The sequence below is a fragment of the Dermochelys coriacea genome, chromosome 21 (assembly GCF_009764565.3).
Source record: "Dermochelys coriacea isolate rDerCor1 chromosome 21, rDerCor1.pri.v4, whole genome shotgun sequence".
Classification (NCBI taxonomy): Eukaryota; Metazoa; Chordata; order Testudines; family Dermochelyidae; genus Dermochelys; species Dermochelys coriacea.
Window position 1 is genome coordinate 3,723,584 of NC_050088.1, and position 23,796 is coordinate 3,747,379.

Consider the following 23,796-nt stretch of genomic DNA (forward strand, 5'->3'; position numbering starts at 1 on the left):
CCTTAAGAAGTTGCTTATAAACCTAGGACACCTGACTCCAGGAGATGAGCTTCTATTTGTGGGTGGCTAAACAGAACTAGGTACCTCCCTGCAGTCAGCTAATCAATAAGAGAGGGACAGGGCTTAGCAACTTCCCCTATAGCTAGTGTCCCCTATGGGCTAGCCTAGGTGGCTAACGTTGTTAGGCATCTACCTCTCTCCACTCATCATACAGAGAACCTAGGCATGGAACATGGCTCTGTGGATAGTAGTGTTGTTCCTGTAATTTTCTAGGCACCTAGAAGGTAGATGTTGTAACACTCAGTATTGCAATGTTTAAGTCCCCTTTGTGAATGCTAGGAAAGCCTAAATATTAGACTTGGGGAATAAAATGGCAGTTAGATGTATAAGTACTGCTTGTGAATTTAGCCCTGAATCACCTTTTTCAGTCTGTTGTAGTAATAAAAATAATAATTAATAATAATTAATAATATTTTCCCTTCCAGTTCTCTTTTACCTATTTAGCCTGTTCAGTTCTATGTCAGAATGGTGCTTTGGAGACATAAACATGTACAGCTCTTTGTGGCCCTTTAGTCAGCACACACACAAGCTTTTCCCTCTTTTAATGGCTTTTAATAATTAATCTAATGGAGAAGCTTTGATTGGATTCTTCACTCAGAGGGTTAATTACTTATTTCTAAATAAGTTACAAAATTGGGTTTTTTGGACTCTCTTCCTTTTTCTTTACCCCAACTATAATACTCCGTTCTCTGGAAAGCTCTTGTTTGAGAATTGACTGGAGGTAATTATTCCAGACAATTAAGAGCACTAAGCAAAGTAATTTAATTTTCTTTCCCTCCCATCTCTTTCCTCCCCCTCCAAGAAATGTGAAAGTCTGTGTACCACAGTATTGATAAATCTCCTTTTTAAAAGGTTAAGTTGGTGAAGTATTCTATTAAATTAGGAGTGCCGAGAATCAAGTGAAATCCAGTAAAGACATCTAGCAGAGTAATGAAGTCACCCAGTGAATGAATGGCTCTTTGTTCCAAAAGCTTCCTTGTATTCTGCATACTTAACAAGGGGAGAAGCAGAGACAGCAAGTACAAAGACATAAACCCACTGAGCCAAATTCATCCTGTTGAAATCAGTGTTGCTACGGTAGGTTTGTGCTTGGCTACTGCTAAGCAGGTGCACAAGATATAAACTCAGCAGGACTAAATTCAACTCCATTCAAGTCATTGGGGCTGCACCTGTGACATATTTGGCTAATATTGTTTAACAAGGAAGCCTGCATGTGCCTAGAGAAAAGAAAAAGCATGAAAACAGTCAGAGCTTTGCAATATTAAAATAAGAGCTTGTGATTTATGTTTTAATAACTGGTTCCTAGTTTCCCTAACATCCTTTTGTTGGGGGGGGCAGTAAAGGGGTAGAGCATTTAACAGAAGTATCTGTAGTTTATAAGTAGCAATGGGCGAGGCTCAGAAGGTTCAGGAATTTACCTTAGCTGCTGGAAACCCTTGAGTCTGATCAAACAGGGCTTGAAATTCTAAGAGAACAATGTTGCTTGCAGCATTTCAGTATTTTTTTTTTCTGCCAGTTCTTGCTAGAGTCAGGGAGCCAGTGAAAATGGAAAATAAAGTGGGCTGAACCTTCTTTTTGACCTTCACATAATTCTTGGGCTGGCTCTTACTTTGTCAGGAACCAGGATCCTTGTCCTCTAGCAAAAGACAGGGGCTCAAGGAAACAAAGCTCCAAACTTCCTCAGGGTTTCAGAGCCCTCAGGTTTGACCCATTGTAACAGAGAAAGGACACTCTTGGAGTTTAAAACTAGATTGCAATCTAGACCTCAATTTTCCTAGTGTTCAGGGGTGTTTTGGGAATTAAGGGCTAGATTTTTAAAAGCATCTAGGGGTCAAGCGGTATTCTCAAATGGGAGTTAGGCACCGATCTGTGTTAAATACCTTTTTAAGATTCAAGCATCTGATTCAGTGACACTTTTGTTTGTAAGACCTGCAAAGAGTGGCAGGCAACTCCCAGGTCGTATCTCCTACCCACTCAGACAGGGATAATTTAGTAGATCTTTTATCTAGAAAATAGTAGGGCTCAAGTTTCAGGTGCCCTTAGTGTGCGCGCACGCACAGCGCCACCTATTGGGACAGCTTCAGTGAATATCCACTAGTGATAGTGAACTTTCTCACTCCATGCATCTGAAGAAGTGAGGTTTTTACCCACGAAAGCTTATGTTCAAATAAATCTGTTAGTCTTTAAGGTGCCACCAGACTCCTTGTTGGTTTTATGGCTATTGACTAACACAGCTACCCCCTGATACTTGACACTAATGATAGAGAACTTGAGTACCTCCTGGGTCTTTATGCTCACATTTCATACCACAAACCATTTTATAGGGCAGATTAAGGAAATGCCATATGAGGCAGTCTGGGAAAATGTAGAATTTAGGAGTTCCCACAGTTTTCTACCAGAGCTCCTTCAAGTCAATACAACTATTCCTTTGCTCTGAAACTGTTAATTACACCATAGGAAGTGTCTTTTACTGATCTAATCTTTGCTACCTTAAGGAAGGTTAGCGTTGTTTTGCTCAGTGTGGTTGAGCATTTCTGTTCATTCATTCATTCATTAATGTTCCATGGTATAAATTAAGGTGAATTAACCCTTCAGATAGTTTTTTGTTGGAAAAGGATAACAAGAAAGTAAGGGTATGGACTATTGAGAATAAACAGAGCATAAATGTCCAGTGCTAATTTGAAAGCTTCTGGACTTTTTGCCTTTGTAGAGATTTAGTGCTAGTTGGAGAATATTTATTTGCAGGTTTTTCCTGTTTTTTAAAAAAATGTTTATGAAAACAAGTTTTGTTCTGTTTTGGTCAATTTTTTTTTTTTACATTTGTCAGATATTTATCAAAAAAAAGTTTTGGTTTACATTTTTGGTTTTCATTTTTTTTAATGAAAACCTGAACAACATTTATGAAAATAGATAGGTCCTTTGGAAATTTCCATTTTGACAGAAAAGCCACTTGCCATTGAAAAGCCACTTTTTGATAGAAAATTTTGACCAGCCCCAGAAAAGTAGAGCCTCTCACTCAGTTTTGGTGAGAGGATTTCCCAGCCCCAAACCCACGGTGGTGATTTTGGGTCCAATTCAGATGCAAATCTTAAAGGGACCTTTCCCCCCACCAGATCTGTTTCCTGTTTGGCTCAAGATGGCAGTAATCTCACAATGATCTGGCTTCCAGTTTTCAAGGAGATTCTGGACTTGTGGTCCAAATCTCCCTTGTTGTCCCAACCTCTAGTCAACCAACATTCCCACTTTTTCCTGTTTGTTGGTTTCTCTCAGAATTGCCTCTGTGCCTTCTTCTGTGTGGCTCTCTGACGAATTAGACTTCTCTCAACACATCCAGTCCACTTTTTCATCCCTGCTTTGCTGCCTATAGTGATTGTAGTTGATTTGTATAAGAAACAGGTTTTACTGTTCTCTTTCCCTGACCTCTGTCTACTTGTCTGAGTTCTTAAACTGTGAGATCCTCAGACAAGTGACCGTACCGTCTCATATGTCTGGAAAGTGCTTAGCATGTTATGGCCCTACTGCAAACAAATTGTAAATAGCAATAATGAAGCTGAAGCAGCTTTCAAGATTTGGATGTCACTCAACCCCCATGTCCTAGCCTGGATTAAGCCTTGAGCCCAAACCTAATCCATATCTGGATCAAAGCTCTGTGACCCAGTTAGAGAACAGTCTGAACCAAAACACTGGATCGTGTTGGGAAATGTAGATTCAGATTAGAACCTTGTAGATTAGTCCCTTTTCTATTCATAAAAGCAAATGGAGCCACAGAAGCAGCAGAGCAAACCATGATGCTGAGATAGACAAATTTTACGTGATTACAAAAAGTCTTGGCTGAACTCACTATGGAATGAGTAGACAGTAAAAATGAGAGGGATTTGTCATGGTTGCACCTTCAGAATGCCACAAAGCATATTAAAATTTTTTAATTTGAGCTCAGAAAGGGGACAGGCTCACGGCTCCCACATTAATTTTAAAACAAATGGCTTTGGCTTTGCTTCTGAGAGTCTAGTGGAAGCCACTGTGGTTTTAGGGACCATTTATAATCTGATGCATGTCTTGGTCCTCCAGAGCAGCAATAGATCTTGGACAGTTGTAAATGTGGTTTCCCAAGGGAAGGCAGGCCAAGCAAAGACAAAATGATCTTGGAACACTCTCCCACCTCCATGCTCAGATGCAGAGCAGCCTACAGGTGGGTGACAAGCTACTAATGCAGAAATCAGATCCATGCTCAGCAAGTGGTGAGAGCACTGGAAAAGCCAATCATGGGAGGCAACATGGTGAAATGAATAGCACAGCAAGTCTTGGACTGCATTCCTGGCACTACCCCAGCCTTCCTTATTATGGCTGAGGGACTTCTGAGAGCCTCAGTTTCCACAGCCGCAAAAAAGGGGCGGGGGTAATTCTCCCTAATCATCTTTGTAAGCATTTGGGCATGATTCAAAACGCACTGAAGTCAAAGGAAAGACTCCACTGACTTCAGTGGATTTTGGATCCAGCTGTCTGAGACTTATGAATTGTAACTGCTCAATGTTATTACTTATTGTTGAAATTTTGCTTCCTTAGTCTGATCTATGCTCATTACTCCCATAAAAAGAAGCAAATTTAAAAACCTGTAAGTAGCTTTACATGCTTTTAAATATTCCATTACATTCTATATGTATTATTCACAGAACACGTGACCCAGACAGTGTACACTAAAGAGAATCCATTAAATAGTTCTACCACTCAGTTAATTAAACATAGCACAATGTTTAGAAATGGTGAAGTTCACTTTCCACAACAGCTAATATTCCCTCCCTTCAATGTTCATAGTTTTGCTCATTTTTAGCCATATAATAACTTCCTACGTCTCTTTGAAAATTTTCCACCATATGTTCAATATTCTTTTTCCTTTGCAAAGTTGGCTCATTTCATACACACACAGGTTAGCAAAATGTCAGTGTTCGTCTTGAGACCAATGCAGAGGGAAATAAACATAGATCTACTATCTGAATTAGAGTAGATATAGAGATGTTAGGACTTAATTCTTACAGTGCTGTCTCCCATAAGTAAAGGTTGTGGGATCAGGCCCTTCAGTAATAAAATGTTTGTCTGCACTAGAGTTTTTTAACAGATTAGCCTTGAGTCAAGTTACAAGACATTTGTTCATGTAGGTCTGGGCATTCCACAAACATTTGTTCCAGGGCTCAAACATTCATGGTTTACCTCAGGGTAGAAACTGAACGGGAGCCCCTCCATTCCTTTGGCATGGACTTCTGATGCTACAATAATTTTATTGGGAGCTATTTAAAATAATTGCTACAAACCTAAAGGATGCGAGTTATGACTTTTCAAATATTCTTTCCCACTCTATTGATGTTTGAATTAAGAAGTGCTGTGCCATACATAACTGCATCCACAGTCTACTCTACAATATTATACTTTGTGCACTGCATAAAAATTCCGCTAGATGGTGGCTAAAACAAATTTTGTTTCCATTTTATAATAAACTTTTAAATATAAGGCCGCACATTTGGTTAGAAGGAAAAACTCTTAAAAGCTACTGCTTTTTCTTCTACTACCAAAGCAAACAAGTGGAATGGAAAACCTGTCTTATGAAAGGAGACTCAAGGAGCTTGGCTTGTTTAGCCTAACTAAAAGAAGATTGAGGGGAGATATGATTGCCCTCTATAAATATATCAGAGGGATAAATACCGGAGAGGGAGAGGAATTATTTAAGCTCAGTACCAATGTGGACACAAGAACAAATGGATATAAACAGGTCATTGGGAAGCTTAGACTTGAAATTAGACAAAGATTTCTAACCATCAGAGGAGTGAAGTTTTGGAATAGCCTTCCAAGGGAAGCAGTGGGGGCAAAAGACTTATCTGGCTTTAAGATCAGACTCATTAAGTTTATGGAGGAGATGGTATAATGGGAAAACAAGATTTTGGCAATTAATTGATCTTTAAATATTCATGGTAAATAGGCCCGATGGGATGTTAGATGGGGTGGGATCTGAGTTACTACAGAAAATTCTTTTTCTGGGTATCTGGCTGGTGAATCTTGCCCATATGCTCAGGGTTTAGCTGATCGCCATATTTGGGGTCGGGAAGGAATTTCCTCCAGGGCAGATTGGAAGAGGCCCTGGAGGATTTTCGCCTTCCTCTGTAGCATGGGTCACTTGATGGAGGATTCTCTGCTACTTGAAGTCTGTAAACCACGATTTGAGGACTTCAATAGCTCAGACATAGGTGAGAGGTTTTTCGCAGGAGTGGGTGGGTGAGATTCTGTGGCCTGCGTTGTGCAGGAGGTCGGACTAGATGATCATAATGGTCCCTTCTGACCTTAATATCTATGAAAGCTCAAAGTGATGTAGATCAGACTGGAGGACCATTTCAACATTTCTTTGGGGGCCTGATAAATTTCTGCACAATATACATTTTGAAAAAAAACATAGTTGTAACCCCAATAATTACTCGTATAAGTAGCCTTACTCACACAAGTGGACTTTATTTTTGCAAGCAATCTCTTTGTAATTAATAGGAGTACTTGTATGAGTAGAGATTGAAGTATCAGATCTAAATTTTATAATCACTGGAAAAGTAACTTTCTGAGCCACTAAAATGGCTGATTCTACTGCACACGGTGAACCTGAAGAAATAGCTCTCAGAACACACTGCCTTCATTCATCTCAACTGTGATGCCTGTTGACCCTGAAGCCTACTGACAACAGTTTGTCAGTTTTGTTAACAACTTCTACTAATTTTAATACAGCATACTGCTACTGTGCTTATCCCTTGAGCTCAGGTCAAAAATGTAGCAAAATTTAAAAGGCATTGGAAATTTATATGGCTAACAAGAATAGCCAGAGTTATAATAGTTAACAACTTTTGGAAGAGAGATTCAAACGCTTTCTACAGGCCGTAAGTCAAGCTCTGACTGCTAGGAATAAGGAGGTTTCTTTTTCCTTCCTCTGAATTATCTGATTCTGGTGATTGTCAGAGACCATGGGTCTGATCCAGTGTGGTATGTCCTATGTTCCCGTGCATGGGGAATCCCGTGCATGTCAGAGAAAAAGAAGACACATTAGGTCAAATCTAATCTATTCCCTGGCGAGTTCTGGAGTGCTCCCAACATGATATTCTTCAGTGTTTTGTCCAGTCCACTTTTAAATGGCTTATGGTACAAAGCTCCCAACAAGTCCCTTGGGAGACTACTACAGAGTCCCATAGTTCTTATTGACTCTGTCTTCCAGCGTAAACTTCAGTTTATTTCTTTTACCCCGTGACTCCCAGTTATATCCAATCACCCAAAATGAGTCAGCGAGAAGTAGCCACTGGGGGAGAAGGGCGTGGGGGTTGAGTGAAGAGAGGGTGTTGAAGCAGGGGCCTGGTGTTGGAGACCCGCCACCTTCTCTTCATGTTGATCGCTGTCTAACACATTTCACTGACCGTAGCAAACTCATTTAGAACAAGCCCTGCCAAATTGCCAAGCTAAAGACAAATCGCAGCACCTTTAAGCAGCGCTGTCTCTTCATTCCGTGCAGCCCGTTTGCTTCCAGCTCTTTCAATGTCTATGAGCAGCATATGTGGCAAGAGGGGCACGTTGGCTACACTGCCTGTCAGCATGTAAGCTGTTCCCTGTGGCTGCACAGCTTCCCTCTGTCAGGCCTTCTGATGCTGCTTTCCGTGCTTTAAAGAGAAGGAATCTGCAGGAGCTTTGTAATATCCATAAGTAGTAGCACCCATAATTATTGTTAATTAATTCTGATTTGTATTATGGTAGCACCTAGAGGCCTTAATAGAACCCCATAGTGTTAGGTGCTATACAGACATCAAATAATAATAATACCTAGTTCTTTTCATTCATAGATCTCAAAGCACTTTTAAAAGGAGATAAATGTTGTTATCCCTATTTTGCAGATAGGGAAACGGTCTCTAAGAAGTAAAATGACTTGCCCAAGATCACCCAGCAGGCCTGTGCCAGAGCCAGGAATAAACTCCAGCTCTCCCGACTCCCAGTGCAGTGCCCGGGTCACACAGTCTCAATACCAAGATGCAAAAAGAACAGGAGGACTTGTGGCACCTTAGAGACTAACATTTATTTGAGCATAAGCTTTCATGAGCTACAGCTCACTTCATCGGATCCCTGCACTGAAAAGTTTACAGTTGTGGGCCCTGATCCTGCAATAAGCTCTGCACGGGCAGGCTCCTGCTCCCACATGGAGCCCCAGTGAATACAGCAGGGTCTGGGCAGGTGTAGGGGTGAGTTCTGCCTTCATGGAATAAGTTGGGGTTTAAGCTAGTAATCAGATACAGTGGGAGCATGAAATAAATAGGTGCAGGTGGGGAGAGGTGGAGGTAGTAGTAATATCAGGATATTTTCACACAGATAAGTTATCTGAACAAAATAACTTGCCACCTGCCTAGCTTCTGTCAATCGGCAGCATTCTGTAGGCACGCTGGCAGATGGAAGTCTTAAGAAGGAATTTGAATGAGAATAAATTAGTGGCTGTGTGGATTTCTTCCAGGGAGTTTGTGCTACTCATCAAGTCAGGTACTGCTCAGTGTGTGTAAGGGTGGCAAAACTGAGCCTTAATTAATTATATTGTTTTTTTTTATTGTGGTGTTTGGTGAGCCTTCTTGGCAGCTGGGGATCTCATCTCTTTGATCCAGAAATGGTAATTTATTGGTAAATTATTCATCCAGGCACCATCAGTTACACTGGAAAGGGGCATTATGATCTCATCAGTCTAAGTAAAAGTGACATGGAAGGATTTTATCAAGTGAAAGGGAAGCTGATGGATCGCGATCTTTACTAAGTCAGGGAAATATTGATTCAAGTCAATATATTATCTCCTCCATTAATATTGCGCCGGCGGTAGCACGTAGAGATGCTGCAGTATTGTTAGTGTTTTTTACATGATGAAGAATTGCCTTTCTGTGCAGCATCATTTCAATGAGGAATGATGCACTGGGACATTAACTGGTTTCTTATGAACATGTTAGTATGCTCTCCCTCTCATTGTAATAAGAAACAGGCAAAATGAACAATTATATTCCTAACTTTTCCAAGAGAGAAATGGAATGAGATTGCTCCTCTTCTAAGGAGAAACACTACAATACAGGATAAAGGGTAGTTTTTGTTTTTTTTTAAAAGATGTATAGTAGTCCCTCATGGGCAGATCTTATCAGAAGGGGACACACTGTAAGCAACATCATGTATGGGAATATCATGATTCCATCTGAGTTTGCAGAAATAACATCAACACATGGTATTTTAAGGTATCACAAGAACAAGATGCGGAAGGAGATGTAGTATGTGTCATCTTGTGTTAATTCTGCATTATAAATGGATCCCACTGGACAAAGGAACTGTTTGCACAAGTAATATCAGCAGATCCTGATAGTATAAGCAACAGCATAGCTTCTTTAAATACAAAGGAGAAGCACTGGCATTCCTAATAGTGGAAGTGCTCATTCACAGAGGTGATGGGTACGTTCATCTAATTCAGAGGTTCCCCCTTCTCTGAACTAAGTCCCAATGCCTAACCAAACCAAAGTCTGCAATGGACACTGGATAAAAGACTTCAGTGGAGATTGGATCAGGCACTATCTGAACATGTGGGAGCCACAAATCTCACAGGAATAGGATCTCTTCTGATATTTTGGAACCTCAGCTTCTGGTCCTGGGAGGACCCCAGAAGTGCAGAGAATACAATGATGGGAAAATGACGATGGGGTGGCGGCAACTGCACCTAGAGCTATTGGAGTGGCTGCGTTTTATAAAAATGACAGTCCAAAAAAATCTACATTTTCCAAAAATCATAAAAGGTTCTGATTTCATTCTGGAGACCATTCAGTGGTTCCAGAAAGCCATTTATTTAATCCAAAATAGTTCATTTACCCCTAAATTGTTTTTATATGACTATCCTCTCACTTCTAAGGCTTCCATCACCATAACCTTTAATGATCAATACATCTGTCTAACTGTATTTCAAGTTCTTTCCCCAATTATGCCCACCCAGAGCTGGAGGCCATAACATTTCAGATTCTTAACAAAATATAGACCGAGGCATCAGTAGCGCAATCAAGCGAAATGAGAGCTGAGGAAAGTACGCAGAGTTGCCTAACTCCGATCTATCACACAATTTGTCGTTACCTGCTGTATGCTCTAGAGAGGTCTCTTTTGCCCTTGACATGCTCCCATTAATTCTAATGGGAGCATGGTGCATGCTCTCAGGGGCAAATACATCTCTCTAAGACCCCAGTTTTCAAAAACTTCTGCACAGGCTTTCCCCCCAGCCTCCAGACACTGACTTCAGTGGGGCTTTGAGATGGTGCAAGCTTCCCTGTTCCTGGATATTGTTGCAGAAGTGGGGCCTAAGTGTTGAATCAAGGGAGAGGGCCTGGTTCAGGAAAGCATTTAAACACGTGTTTAACTTTAAGCACATGCTGAAGTCTCACTGACTTTCCAAAGGGGAATTTTTCCCTCAATCAGGGCCAGAGCATGCATTACGTGACCAAACTTCTTCCCTTCTGTTACTGTTCATCTGTTTAATTTGAAGGTCATTCCTGTGCATTTAGCTGAAGCTTTTCTGTTAATGACTGATACATCTTTCCTGCTATCTAATATCTTTTCTAGCACCAACATTATTAATGTGTCAACAAAGTTCTCCTCCTACTCATCAGCAGCAGATGGTGATAGTGGAGGCACTTCTGTTTTTGAAATTATCTACCTTCCATAAAGAAAAGAAAGTGAGAAGACTAATCTTGGGCCAACAATGCCTCAAAGTCAGTACCTGTCTCCGAAAGTCATTAATAAGATGACAACCAAATAACAAGGCTAGTGCAAAAGACCTTGATTTGTGTTGACAGAAGGCAGAGAACGTGGTTTTTTTTTAGGCTGCCTGGTGCAGGGTATAGCTCAGCCTTTGAATTGCAAATGCTGACTGAGAAGCCTTCAGTGTAGTAGACCACACATGTAAATGTAACGTTGCTACAAGTAATCAAATATAACTGAAAGATCAAGGGGGTGGCCCATGTTTTTTTAAACCATCTCAGAGTCTGAAACAGGTGCAACATTTTGCCAAGAATCAGGGCTGGATTTATGGGTATGCAACTCAGGTGATTGCCTCGGGTGCCAGGCTTGCGGCGGGGACGGGGGGGGGGGGGCGGGTGCCAGGCTTGGGATACTATTTTTGTTGTTCATGACAAAATGGAAAATTGAACGTTTGAGGTAAAATGGATTTACCTTTGTTTCAGGTATTCCATATGTGGATTCATTTTTCACTAACCTCCTAGAATGTTCTGGACCTTTGTAGAACCTCCTGGAACCTTCCAGACTTTCTGAGAACTACATTCTCCTCAAACCTCGTAGAATGTTGTCAGCCATGCCCTCAGTTGTATATAAGGGGCAGGGCATTACCAGTCAGTTTTAGATGACCGGGATAAATCATGTGTGCAGATTTTGCATCAAAGTCATGAAATGGGCTACAAATGCAATAAAAATAAGGTATTCAAAAGTTTAACAAATGGGGCGGGGGTAATGAAGACGCTCCTCGTCTGAGGCGCCATTTGATCTAGGGCTGGCCCTGCCCAGAATAGTCTGTATTTCAGTGGTGACTGGAGTAATTCCTAGCACTTTGAGGTCAGCTGAGATAGCAAGTACTATACTTATGATGTCTTAGCTCTGTTGCCCTATTAATGCATCATCAGTTACAACAACTGAAGGGAAATTGAAAAAAAAAATGAAAACATCTGACTGAAAAAAGATTTCTTAGAGACAATTATGCAATTTTCATTCACCTTATACGCAGTCAAAATCCTCGAAACTTCACTGGGAATTTGCCTGAGTAAGGACTAAATGACAACTATATGAGGACTTCAGGATATCTTCCTCTAAGTTTGTTTCCAGTAAATGGGCCAGATATCCATAGCCTGGAACTCTCCCTAGCTGGACTAGATGTTTCTGAACTGCCAGGTGTCCACCCATGCCCACAAATGCACTATGTTGCTGATTTTTTTTAACATGGGCACAAAGGCAAGACAAGATGTCGTTGTATCAAAGACCTTGTCTACCTTACAGCAGCAGCCACAATGCTCCCATCCATCATAGAAATGTCTTGTGCAAACAGCCTCCTGGATTCTGTTTGTGTTCTTCCTGTCATTGCTGTAGAAGTTAATGGCCTGAGATCATTCACATCATCAGTTTTAATATATTATAACAGCATCATCTAAGCTAATCACAGGTGTAACTTCATTTGCAGTGCTCACATCTGCTGAAATGTCATTGCTTCATATTACTGGGAACGAAAAGCTCTTCATTACCTTAAGGAACGGGATGGATGTATTTCCCCCCATGTCTCCACTGGAGGTCAGTGCTACATTGTTTACTTTTCTCTTTTAGAACAAAGGAATTGCAAAATGGTGACATTTTAAGGACAATGAGTGTTTATATTTTTAAAGATTTTATCAGTTTTACGTATAAAAAGAAATCTCCAAATTACCCCAAATCCCTAGGTATAAAGGTCATCCTTAAAAACATTTCTGTTGCTGTAAGTGACATTACCTCTGTTTTTATTTAATTTTGTATTTAGAGACTGATAGAAATGCTAAGAAATATGCACTAGGTGCCCTTGCCATAGCTTAACAAATGTATGCTAAATGCAGCAACACATTTTAAGATACCGCCATCATCAGTAAGGAACCAATAAGCTCAAATCTCTCTGCAACTCTGTATTGTGCCTTGAAGGTCGCCAGAATTGGGCTGTTTCAGAGCGGGGCCTGCGGGGGGGAGTGAATTTCAGCAAGACAAGGCCCTGTCAGCAATGCCTCCCATTTCCAATTTAAACTTAAAGGGGCTCCAGCTCGAACACCCCCTGCTGATCCCAGCTGTATATCTCCTAGCACATGCTAGGAATTCCCGATATTTAGTGTAGGAAGCACGGCAAATATTGAGATAATATGGCCTAATTTTCAACAGGAAGGTAAGTTTGGAAGGTTTATATATATACATGTATGTATGCATTAAGCACTAATATTGTAACAGTGATATAGCCTAAACTGGTCTATACTATAATCCTGTTCACTTATTCTAAATATCCCATAACTCCTTGTATATGATAAAGTTAGCGTTTGGCATAAGCAAATAAATCAAAATCAAAATACATTTGTTCCGTGTCTTAGCACAAACTAGAAAAGTATCTTCACGGACCAGTACCTGAAATGCGAGTATCTAAAACAAAAATAAAAAACCCTCCCTGAAACAGCAAGTTCAAAAACTAAAACTAATAGGTTTCAGAGTAGCAGCCATATTAGTCTGTAATCACAAAAAGAAAAGGAGTACTTGTGGCACCTTAGAGACTAACAAATTTTATTTGAGCATAACCTTTCGTGAGCTACAGCTCTCTTCATCGGAATGCATTGGTGCCACAAGTACTCCTTTTCTTAAAACTAATAGATTACATTTTAGGAACATGTAAAAATGTGTAACTCTAAAGTCCTATCAATAATACCAGTTAAAATGTGTAACTTAGAAAGCACACCTTCTGAATAAGGTAAATGTAACATTGCTTCACAAAACTGCTCTTCAAAAACTAGCATGTTCCAAACCTTTTTCCTGTACCATATTAACAAACCTAACGAGCATTGGTTATTTGGTCTCTTAAATTTATTTCATTGTGAACCAAAGTGGGGTCAAGCAATTAACTATACCATTTATCAACAGTCACCTCCTGCTTAAAACCTTACTAATAAGAAAATTATGCACAGAACAGATTCTGCTGCCAGTTACATCAAGTAAATGTGGAGTGACTTCATTAGAGTCAGTGGTCTTACTCCAGATTTACACTAGTGTAAACTGAGAGCAGAATGTGGCCCAGCATATTTAGAGTGTGTAGGGAACAGACCTCTTGCAGATGATTAAGCACTTGATGGATTCCAAAGGACAGGACGTGTTGTGAGTTTGTCATTATTATTGTTATTATCTAATGAAGAACTCTCTATTATTTCAGCTGAATTATTCCCAGCGTCACTGGTAATTTTAGTGCTCCATTTATTAGCTCTTTGATTTGAGTTGCTGCTTTATATTTCAGTAATTTGATTAAGTTCTGGTCTTCCTCTTTGGTCATATGAGTAATCACACTGACTGCTGTGGGCACCCACTTGTAGTGTGGCTTTTTACCTGAGTTAGGGCTGCCCTATTGGACCTTTTAGCTATGAAAAGCTAAACAGAGACAATTTAGAAAAAGAGCATCAGGAAATGCACTATTCTCACATGCCCTGAAAGATAGGCACTGGGCTCTGTCCTGAACTTTTACCATTGAGTTCTTTGGGAGCAGGATTAGGGATCATACAGTCCAGTGCACTGTTATGAGTATCATCTTTGTCTATGGCACTGTATGAATGAATTAGTACATAATTATGTTAAGAGGGTCTGTGCTCACTCACTCACACATGGCTCAATCCTGGTAGGTGCTGAGCAGTTTGGCTCCTTGACTTAAGTGGGACTATTTGTATGTTTCAAATTTAGTATGTGTTGAAGTGATTTGCTGCATGAGTACCAGAGCACTCAGACTTGGAGTGTGCAACTTTCTCTTACAAAGGGTGCAGGTTTTAGCTGAATTTGTGGCTTCCCACTGAATGTCAGATTGTTTTTTGCCATATGATGTGTCCAATAACCATCAATAAAGTATGTTTAGAGAAGATGTAAGATCCAGCTCCATGGGAGCAAGAATACCAGCAATGTTCTCTCCCTTTATCCCATCTCTGTTACCCTCACAAATTACTGATAATTTGTGGCCTTGAACCTGCAAATCCTAGCGCAGTGCACAGAAAGTTGCATTAGTCTGTAGCATGCCAACATTAGTCTGTGGAGCTCATGCATGGTGCATGTAAGGTTAAATGGTAGGCATACACTTCTGCACTGACTAGAAGTAGTCTTCATGTCCCTACACACTCACTCCCTTGCTCTCACAGGGTAAAGAGGAGGTAGAGTGTGGATGGAGAAAGGGAATGTCTGAGGAATTTCCCATTAACTTCGATAATGGGGCCAGGATTTTACCCTTGATCTTAGTATGATCCTCCTGCTGCTAATGAGTTGCTTAGTCACATGCCTTAGGTTTTGTCCATAGCGGAAAAGTTGCTCCAGTTAAACCGAATAGATTTAAAAGCGATCTAGCTTTATCAGTGCAATACTTTTAATATTGAGTTGCTAATTTACCCATGAAAACTAAAGCCAATTTAAGTAACAATTAAGCTGGTTTAAGTGTGTCTATATTGGGGGCCTGGATTGGTTTAAACACTTTTGATTTAAAATTGATGTACTTAAACCAATGCAACTTTTCCACTCTAGAAAATGCCTTAGCAGTGGATCTTATTAATGCATTATTCTTAATACTCATCTCCAGGGTAAGCACTCTCATTAATGCAGAACTGGGATCAACTTTGCTTTGTCATTTCTTTATACACACAATACTCCCTTCACACCCATGCTGTGCAGCATCCACGCTCGTATGGTGATCAGATGGAGGGGGCCAGATCCCACAGAAGTGAATAGAACACCTACTGCCTGGTTCCTCTTAATGAAAATGTTAGTGCGGCAAAGAACTTTAGGAAAAAGAACTCTTGATTAAGCTTGGTAGATAATTTTCTGAACCTGAATAATACGTTCATCTCGAATTGCTGATGAAATGCAGGAACCTTAGTCTAATCCTGAACCATGGAGATTAGATCAATGCATTAAAATAATGAGACACACGATCGGAATAAGAATGTATTTGCCTTTGAGTTCTCTGTGATAGTCTATGCTCAAGGAACAGTCAGATTGCAGTTCTGTGAGCACAATGCTCCTTTAGTGACCTTTAGAGTTACATGATGAATCATGGGCATGGGTGATATCTGTTCCAGACATCTTACCATAAAGATTTAAACTACAATAGGGAGGATCTTGTGTTCCTTGTTGCACATTTTAGCAACAGGGGGAATGAAGACTCCATCTCTGGATGAAACCAATTGTCTCCCAAGCAGGATCAACCAAAATTATTGGTCTTTTAATGGAAAGCCTGCTTTAAGGTTGTGAAATATTATGATGCACCTTTGTTCCAATATGCTTTGTTTAAGTATTGCTAACCATGATTCTTATGTGTATTTAGAATGAAACTTTCCTGATCAAATATAGTTCCTATGTTCCAGAGATCAAAGGGCTGGGTAGAGGAGGGGAAAGATAGATGTTCCAATGGCTTCAAGCAGCTATTTGAGTAAATGGTTGTAAAGTCAGTTCAGGAGAATAAAATAATGTAACATTTTAACTGATACACTACTGTATGTAACACATTCTGTCTTAAAGGGGTTGAATCCTAAAAAAAAAAAATGAAATGCTACCTATCTAGTCCCTATTGCCATCGTATTTTAGTGCTTTACAATCATTAATGGAAAGGTAAGGAAATACTACTTCTCTTTACACATGGGGAGCTGAGGCACAGGATAAATTAATGGACTCGCAAAAGGTTGCGTAGAAAGTCTGTGGCAGAGGCAGGAACTAAACCCAGAACACTTGAGTGCCAACACAGTGCCCTACTTTCTAGACATCCTTCATACCCTATTTCCTCTATTGTGGCTAAATCCTATAACATTTAATTTGCAAGTAGGAAAGATCATGTAGGTAATGAGGGAGTCCAGTCTAACCATTACAGAAAGGGGATTTACAGTCAGAGACAGATCTGAAACTGAGAACTCTGTTCTCTTGCCAGTGACTGGACCCATGTACTTCATTTCTCAGTGCCTCAGTTTTCCTATCTGTAAGATGGGTGTTTTGATACCTTCCCCACAAGTGTGTCGGGCAAGGTTTTGGCCTAGTGATTTTGAAGACCTCAGTTTTTGGGTGCCCATATTGAGATATCTGAAAAGAGCACTCTGAAAAACCAGGCTCCTTTAGGGTGTCTCAGGTTGAGTGCCCCAAATCACTGGTCACTTCTGAAAATCTCTGTCATCGTGTCTCTTAATTAATTGTTGCAAAGCTCCAGGGGATCCCTGAAGAGCCAAGTACTATTATTTATCTAACTGTTCTCTATTTACCAGTCACTCTGAGAATCCATGTTAAATACCCCTTGAACACACACAACTATACAGAGAATGGTATAGAGAATTTTTGCTGTAGCTTAAGAATGTTCAATAAAATATACCTCCTATCCACCACTAACCTTCAATAAGAACACATGCCATAACAGTTAATTGATCATTTCCATGAAGCAGAACGTTATCAGGATTATCTCATTTATTCACATTTTTCTCCGACTTTTAAAAAAGAGTAACATCTATCAAAGGAAATTTCTTTATACAGTTTGATTTCTTTTCTTCCATTTAAAATGATCTCCCCATCTACAGTGCATTTATTTGAAGGAAATACAAAGTAAATTCTAACATCAGCTCCTTCCTAATCTGCACCATTATCAAACAAGTCACATTTTGCCAATTAAAAGTCAAACTGTTATCAAGGTCAGCTTGTTCTCATACATGACATTTTTTTTTAAATATATAGAAGGCATAGATGTCATTAAAATCATGTTCTTTCTCTGAAATATCTTTAAGCTGAAGACTGCATGGTTTTCAGTAGAGAGAATTCTTTCCATCAGGCATGAACTTTATTTGTAATGATGGTGATGAGAACAGTATAAGAACCTAAAGAGAACAGAAGGGGATAGAACTGTGATACCTTCACTCCCATGTGTGGTGTAATGCAGTATTCAACAGGAATAAGGGTACCCCAATCTGGCCCTTTAAAAATCATACAAGTGCTGGTAAATGTAAATTGTGCCTGCAACTCTGCAGTTTCTTGATTTAGAACTAAGCTGTGCAAGATAGGTGCAGTAAAACTGGAAAACTTGCAACATTACATATATTATTTTGCTTGAAAATATATATATTTTGGAGTGAGCTTCCAACATGGAGTAGAGTCTGTTGCTGAAACCACCAGTTACCTACCAGATATCCCATCCATAGTCTTGAAATACGCATCAAATTAAGGAGATCTTGAAATGTACCCTTTGAGTGATAAGAGATGACTAGCTTTCCTGCATGCAAGTATCTTACTGCATCCACTTAGAAATATATTAGGGTGACCAGATAGCAAGTATGAAAAATCGGGGCGGGAGTGGGGGGGTAAAAGGCCTCTATATAAGAAGAAGTCCCAAATAACAGGACTGTCCCTATAAAATCGGGACATCTGGTAACCCTAAAATGAGTGTGTGTGTGAGAGAGAGAGAGAGAGAGAGAGAGAGAGAGAGAGAGCACGCGCAAGACTTAAATTTGGATTGAAATTCTGTAAAATTTCCTGTTCCTTCTCCTCTTCTCCACCCCCTTTAAAAATGATCCTTAAATGTTTGCCTTGATGCCCTGGAGTTCTAGGAAAGAAAATGTGAATAGTGTGACTGTTTTCCCAAGAAAGCAATTAAGAAACTGGGTTAATAAGAAACCAAGTTGTTTGTAAATTGTTACTATTTAAAATATGCTCTGGGGAAATCGCAATCAAATAGGACATTGGATTTCATGCAGACCTTTGCTAGCTGATCAACTCCACCTATGATGTAAATCAGATCAATTAAAAGTTATCAGGAGAAAATGACACATTTTAAAATTTGCTACGTTTAGCCAGAAAGGTTTTGTAATGTAACAATTAGTGGTGTCAATGAGATTACGCTTTGTTTGAGAAGATGCTTTGTGCTTTCTTGTGTTTCTATATCTTACTGGATAGATTAAAAGCAAAATCAGTGAGAAGGTGTATGGTGGAGGTGAAAGTTACATTACACTGGGTGGTCAGAAAACGGGTGTGATTGAGTGCAAATGGCAAAATAAAGTAATTTGTTTTGATTGGACAATGAGGACTTATCTACACTGTAGATTTCCACCCATTATAGCCATTGGTAGCCAGCCAGCGGGATAGCTTCACTAGTCAAAGCACCAAGTGTACGCAAGCAAAGACATTATTTGCACTGGTGAAATTTACCCTTTCCTGAAACCAAGATGTGTTTCACTGGTGAAAACCATGGTTTATGGCAATGGGGTTTGAAATGCTAAAACTGCACCGATGGTTAGCCATTGAAGGCTAAAAACGGCACAAATCTTCGGTATAGACAAGTCCTCAGTGTGGGCCTGATTCTCTTCTTGCTGACACTGTTTTCACAAGACTGTAATTCCATGGAGTTATTCCTGATTTGCGCCATGTACTGGAAAGGAGAAAATCACTCAATGTGATGTCTGAGGGATGTGATGCAACATATTAAAAAATAGTGGGGTCTGCTTTATTTACACTTACCTGTTCGTTGGTTTTGTCCCGGGACATATTCTTCCCAGTTCACCTCTTTGGTGTGTAAGTTGCAGTCTTTTGTGCAAACACTGAATACCAAATGAGTGCAAGTTGGAGGCCTGTGCTGGAGTTACAAAGCATCATCAGGGATTGAACCCAGGAACAGTCACCTATCACTAGAGGGGGATGTGGCAAACTTAAGCAGCGTGTTACCGACTTTGCTGTGTGGCCAGCTCTTACAATATTTGGTGTTTTTCTTAAGCTCCAGCTTCGGTAGACCTGAGATTATATGAGAATTCCAGACTATTTAAAAATAGAATAAATTTCTCGTCATCATGGTTGTGGAGAATAATTTGAAAATATGCCCCCTAAAAGCTCAACAAATATTTTTTTTTTTTTTTAAAAAGTTTCATGATTTTAAAGCCAGTTGCATGCCCAACTCGTGATTTTTGAACAGTTGGGCTTGGCAATAAGTGCTGTTGACCACTGTACCTGTTCTTTTGATAAGCTCATGCAAATATGTACTTGCAGCCTGTAAAGAAAAACCCAAACATCCGAGTGGTGCAGAACATTTACAACAAAAGGTGTCTGGGCTGAGATGTTACAGACTAGATGGTTGAGGGGAAGTCATGGCAGAACAGGGACAGAGAATGGTGTGGCTTGACGTAGAGTAATTGCATGGGAGGCAGATAGCTAGAAAACAAGGAGTTAGTTGAGTAGGTGACTTAAATTTTGTATTGTTACTACAGTATGTGGTGTGTGTGTATATATAGACATAGCTATGGTACTGTGTGTGTGTGTGTGTGTGTGTAGAGTTGTGTTAATCTTAACATATAAAAGCCACACTCTTTTATATATGAAAAAGATCTTTCCCACACCCACACACACACACCAACAGAAGATTGTATTATTGCCAGGATGCATTCCTTTCCTGTTGCTCCCTCCTGTAATTATTACAATTTGTTTCCTCTGAAATCGCCATAAAGCTTGACAAACACTGAAGTTATGTTGAGCTACACAAAGGCCGCTTTTACATGCTAAAGACATTTTATTATAACTTGACTAAATTTGGGGAAACATCTACCACTGTGAATGTCATTAGAGGTGAATTTCACTGCCTATTACTAGGGGATGGTGACAAGTAGATGCACGAATGGCTATAAAACTGTTGCAAGCTTCCTCCCAAGTCTTGTCTATGTTCATTTTACTCCTTCTTGTCTCCTTTTAGCTGTCTTGATCCCTTGATAATCAATCCAGCCAAGTACATGAGTCACTCCCAGGCTGATTTGTCTCCACTGGAAGAAGTGATTCTTAAAATTAGATTTTCAACGTATTCATTGTTGAAAATTTTAAAGACTCCTCTTTGGCTCCCAGAAAAGCTGCTGGTTTAGAGACATTGGCTTCTATCTCAGTATCTCCTAATTGTTCTGTTTGTTCAGTGATTACAGCAGGGGAATAGGGGACTGGTTCTATGTTCTGATAAAACTCCCATATGTGGCTCTGGTGGCATAAAGGAGCTTCAAAAGAGCAGGAAAAAGCCCTGAGGGAACACAATTCAATAGTAAGAGAGCTAGTCTGGGTCTCTGTAGACCTGGGTTCAAGTTCTTGCTCTGTCACAGGCTTCCTGTATGAACTTGGGCAAGTCACTCAGTCTCTCTATGGTTCAGTTTCCTGTCAGCAAAATGGGGATAATAGCACTTCCCTACTTAACCAGGAGTGTTGTGAGGATAAATATATTAGCTATACTATGGTAATGGGGGCCACATGAGTACCATATCTAGACAAATAGATGCTCCGTGTAAACCAGTTACTAGTGTTCTACAGAGCCAGCTCATAGTCTCTTGAAGGCAAGAAGGGGATATGGCTGGAATGTTCTGTAATTTAGCTCTTCCATGAATCCCAAAGTGCAAGAGAAACAATCAGTGTTCAAAATGATCCTTCCTGTGGGATTTTCAAAGTGGCACTGAAATCCATCACCCCATTTCCATCAGGTGCAGTGGTCTGTGTCACCCACAGAGGTAAAAATAATGAGTTGAGGAATAAAGAGAGAAAGATAACTTGAATCTGTTCTCTTTTGAATAGTAAACACTGCCTTGATTTCCCCATGCATCCAAAAAACTTTATATTATGGGTCTGTTGATGGCAGCAAGAGGAGAAACCTTGAAGGCCTTAAGTTAAATATGATTGGAGTTTACAGCCAAGTAGAGAGAGGATGATTAACAGGATTGTCTTTCAGTAAGCAGTAAATCTGAAACTCTTGTGATGGCTTTGATGGTAAATTTCAGGTAGAGGAGTTCTAGTTTCAGTGCTTTAAATATACTGGTTGGCATTACAAGGTTGGCACAAATAACTCACTACTAAAATCTCGACAATGGTGTGCTGAGACAACCATCGTCATTTCGCTCTGACCTTGTGGTCCCCACTTCTGTCTGTCTTCACCTCTTCTCTCTTATGCTTGGTCCCTGTCCTCAAGTTCCCTGTCTTTTTGTCACGTGTACATGGTGGTTAGCAGCATGGGGCTCTGATCCCTGATTGGGTCCCTAGGTACTTCCACAACACCAATAATACAACAATAATAACCATTTTTACCAGAATCTATATGGAAGGAACTTGAGGATAAACCATAGACATAGGCTTTGCCTACAGTGAGGATCCTTTGCTGGTTGCTGGTGTAGATGCACCACGCAGACCGCTACTGAAAGCAGGCAAGGCTGCTGCTATTTGCACCACTACAGGTTGCTCCAGTTTCAAGGAGGGGTTGGTTCCACCAGTGCAAATGATGGCTTTGTGCATGAATGCTAGGGGTTTTGCACTGGTGTAGTGAGACCCATGACTGGTCACTGCTGCCTGAAATCAGGGCAATTCCCCACTGTTCAGCCATAGGCCCTGGTTTTGGTCTCCGTTATCCTGGTATTGAACAAGTGTATCTCCATTGACTAATGTGGATTCACCCTGTATTAATAGAAAGGGAAATCGTGGCACAGAGACTTGATCAAGTGATTTGTCCAAAGTCAGCTACTGAATCAGGTGGCAGGCAGGACCAGAACTAGGGTGACCAGGTTTCCCAATTTTATAGGGACAGTCCTGATATTCAGGGCTTTGTCTTGTATAGGGACCTAATACCCCCTACTTCTGTCCCGATTTTTCACACTTGCTGTCTGGTCACCCTAAGCGGAACCCGGAACTCCTGAATCCCTTCACAGACATTTTCCCTCTTCTGTTTGTGTACAGAACTATTCAAATCATGTATATGTATGGCAAAGTTTTCAGAAGTGGCTAGTGATTTGGGGTACCACATTTGAGACACCTGAGGGGTCCTGATTTTTCAGAAAGTGTTGGCCCCACCCTTTTTGATGACCAGGCTCCTTTAAAGCATCTCCAGTTGCACTCCAGAAACCACTAGTCACTTTTCAAAATCTTTGCCAAAATAATGAAGAAATCTTCCCAGCAACCCAAGATGCTGCTATTTTGGCCCTTTGAAGCAGTTATTGAGTTGTCTTACGCACCTTTTTTTGCATCCATTTCAGGACACCACTCTTGGGGGTGGAAGTAAAATGCCTGTCATATTTCATACTTGTATATAATTGTGTTTGATTCCAAGGAGCCATGAAGATACAGGGGCAGTTTAATTCAGATTAATCCCTAACCATTCCTTCACGCTGGTTCGAGGAAAGATGTTGACAATGTAATTATCATAGCATTTTGTGTTTCAATGCTTCCAGCTTCTTCCTTGAGGGAATTGAAGCAGTTGGCAGAATGCAAGAGACAAGATGGCAAGCAGGTGCAGAATGATTGAGCCAAAACATGTGAAACTCCTAAAGAAACGGAGAGTGGAAATCCCTATTCAGGGGAACAAGTACTCTGATTTCATCCATTCTGAGCACAAACATAAGGGGCAGAGAATAAACTTTTTGGTGTAATTGGACATTACAGTGGTTTAAAATACAATGTTTCAAACTAGGGGACACAGACCAGAAGTGCTTATTCATCTCCCTGCCCTTCAGTCTCCAGAAGTTCCAGAATCTCGAATTAAAGCAGAAGATGTGTTCAAGGAAGAAGCAGATGCTGTTAGGAATCAGGAAGTGTGAATAAACTGCTGCAGGGGTTTGAACTTGTCACACACAGTTTTGGGGCCTGTGATATCACAGGGCGGTCCCACAGCTGTGCCTTCTTCTCTGAGAACCATCACTGCTAGAGTTAAAAGAGGAGAAGAAAGAAGTACCATGAAAAAACAAAAAGGTCCCAAGGTTGGGCTCAGCACTGTGAAGAAGCTCTCATGTTATTTCAGAGTAATTAGCTTCCATATGTGGAAGGATACAAAGAAGCATTTCCTGTGAGAGCAGTGGAAACTGCAGGTGTCTGGTACCTTGGAAAATCAGGGTATTGGTAGGAATCTGAAACCTGTTTGCTTTCTGTCCTCTGCCTGGATCTAAACACCACTGAACTCAGAAG

General features: G+C 40.4%; 1 long non-coding RNA gene across 1 annotated transcript; it reads left to right on the forward strand.

Annotated features, from left to right (window-relative positions):
* Positions 1-23,469, forward strand: LOC122457168. The gene is made up of 3 exons (XR_006276556.1): positions 1-284; positions 12,311-12,417; positions 23,067-23,469. It is a non-coding gene; the product is annotated as an uncharacterized LOC122457168 (long non-coding RNA).
* The last annotated feature ends 327 nt before the right edge of the window (positions 23,470-23,796 follow it).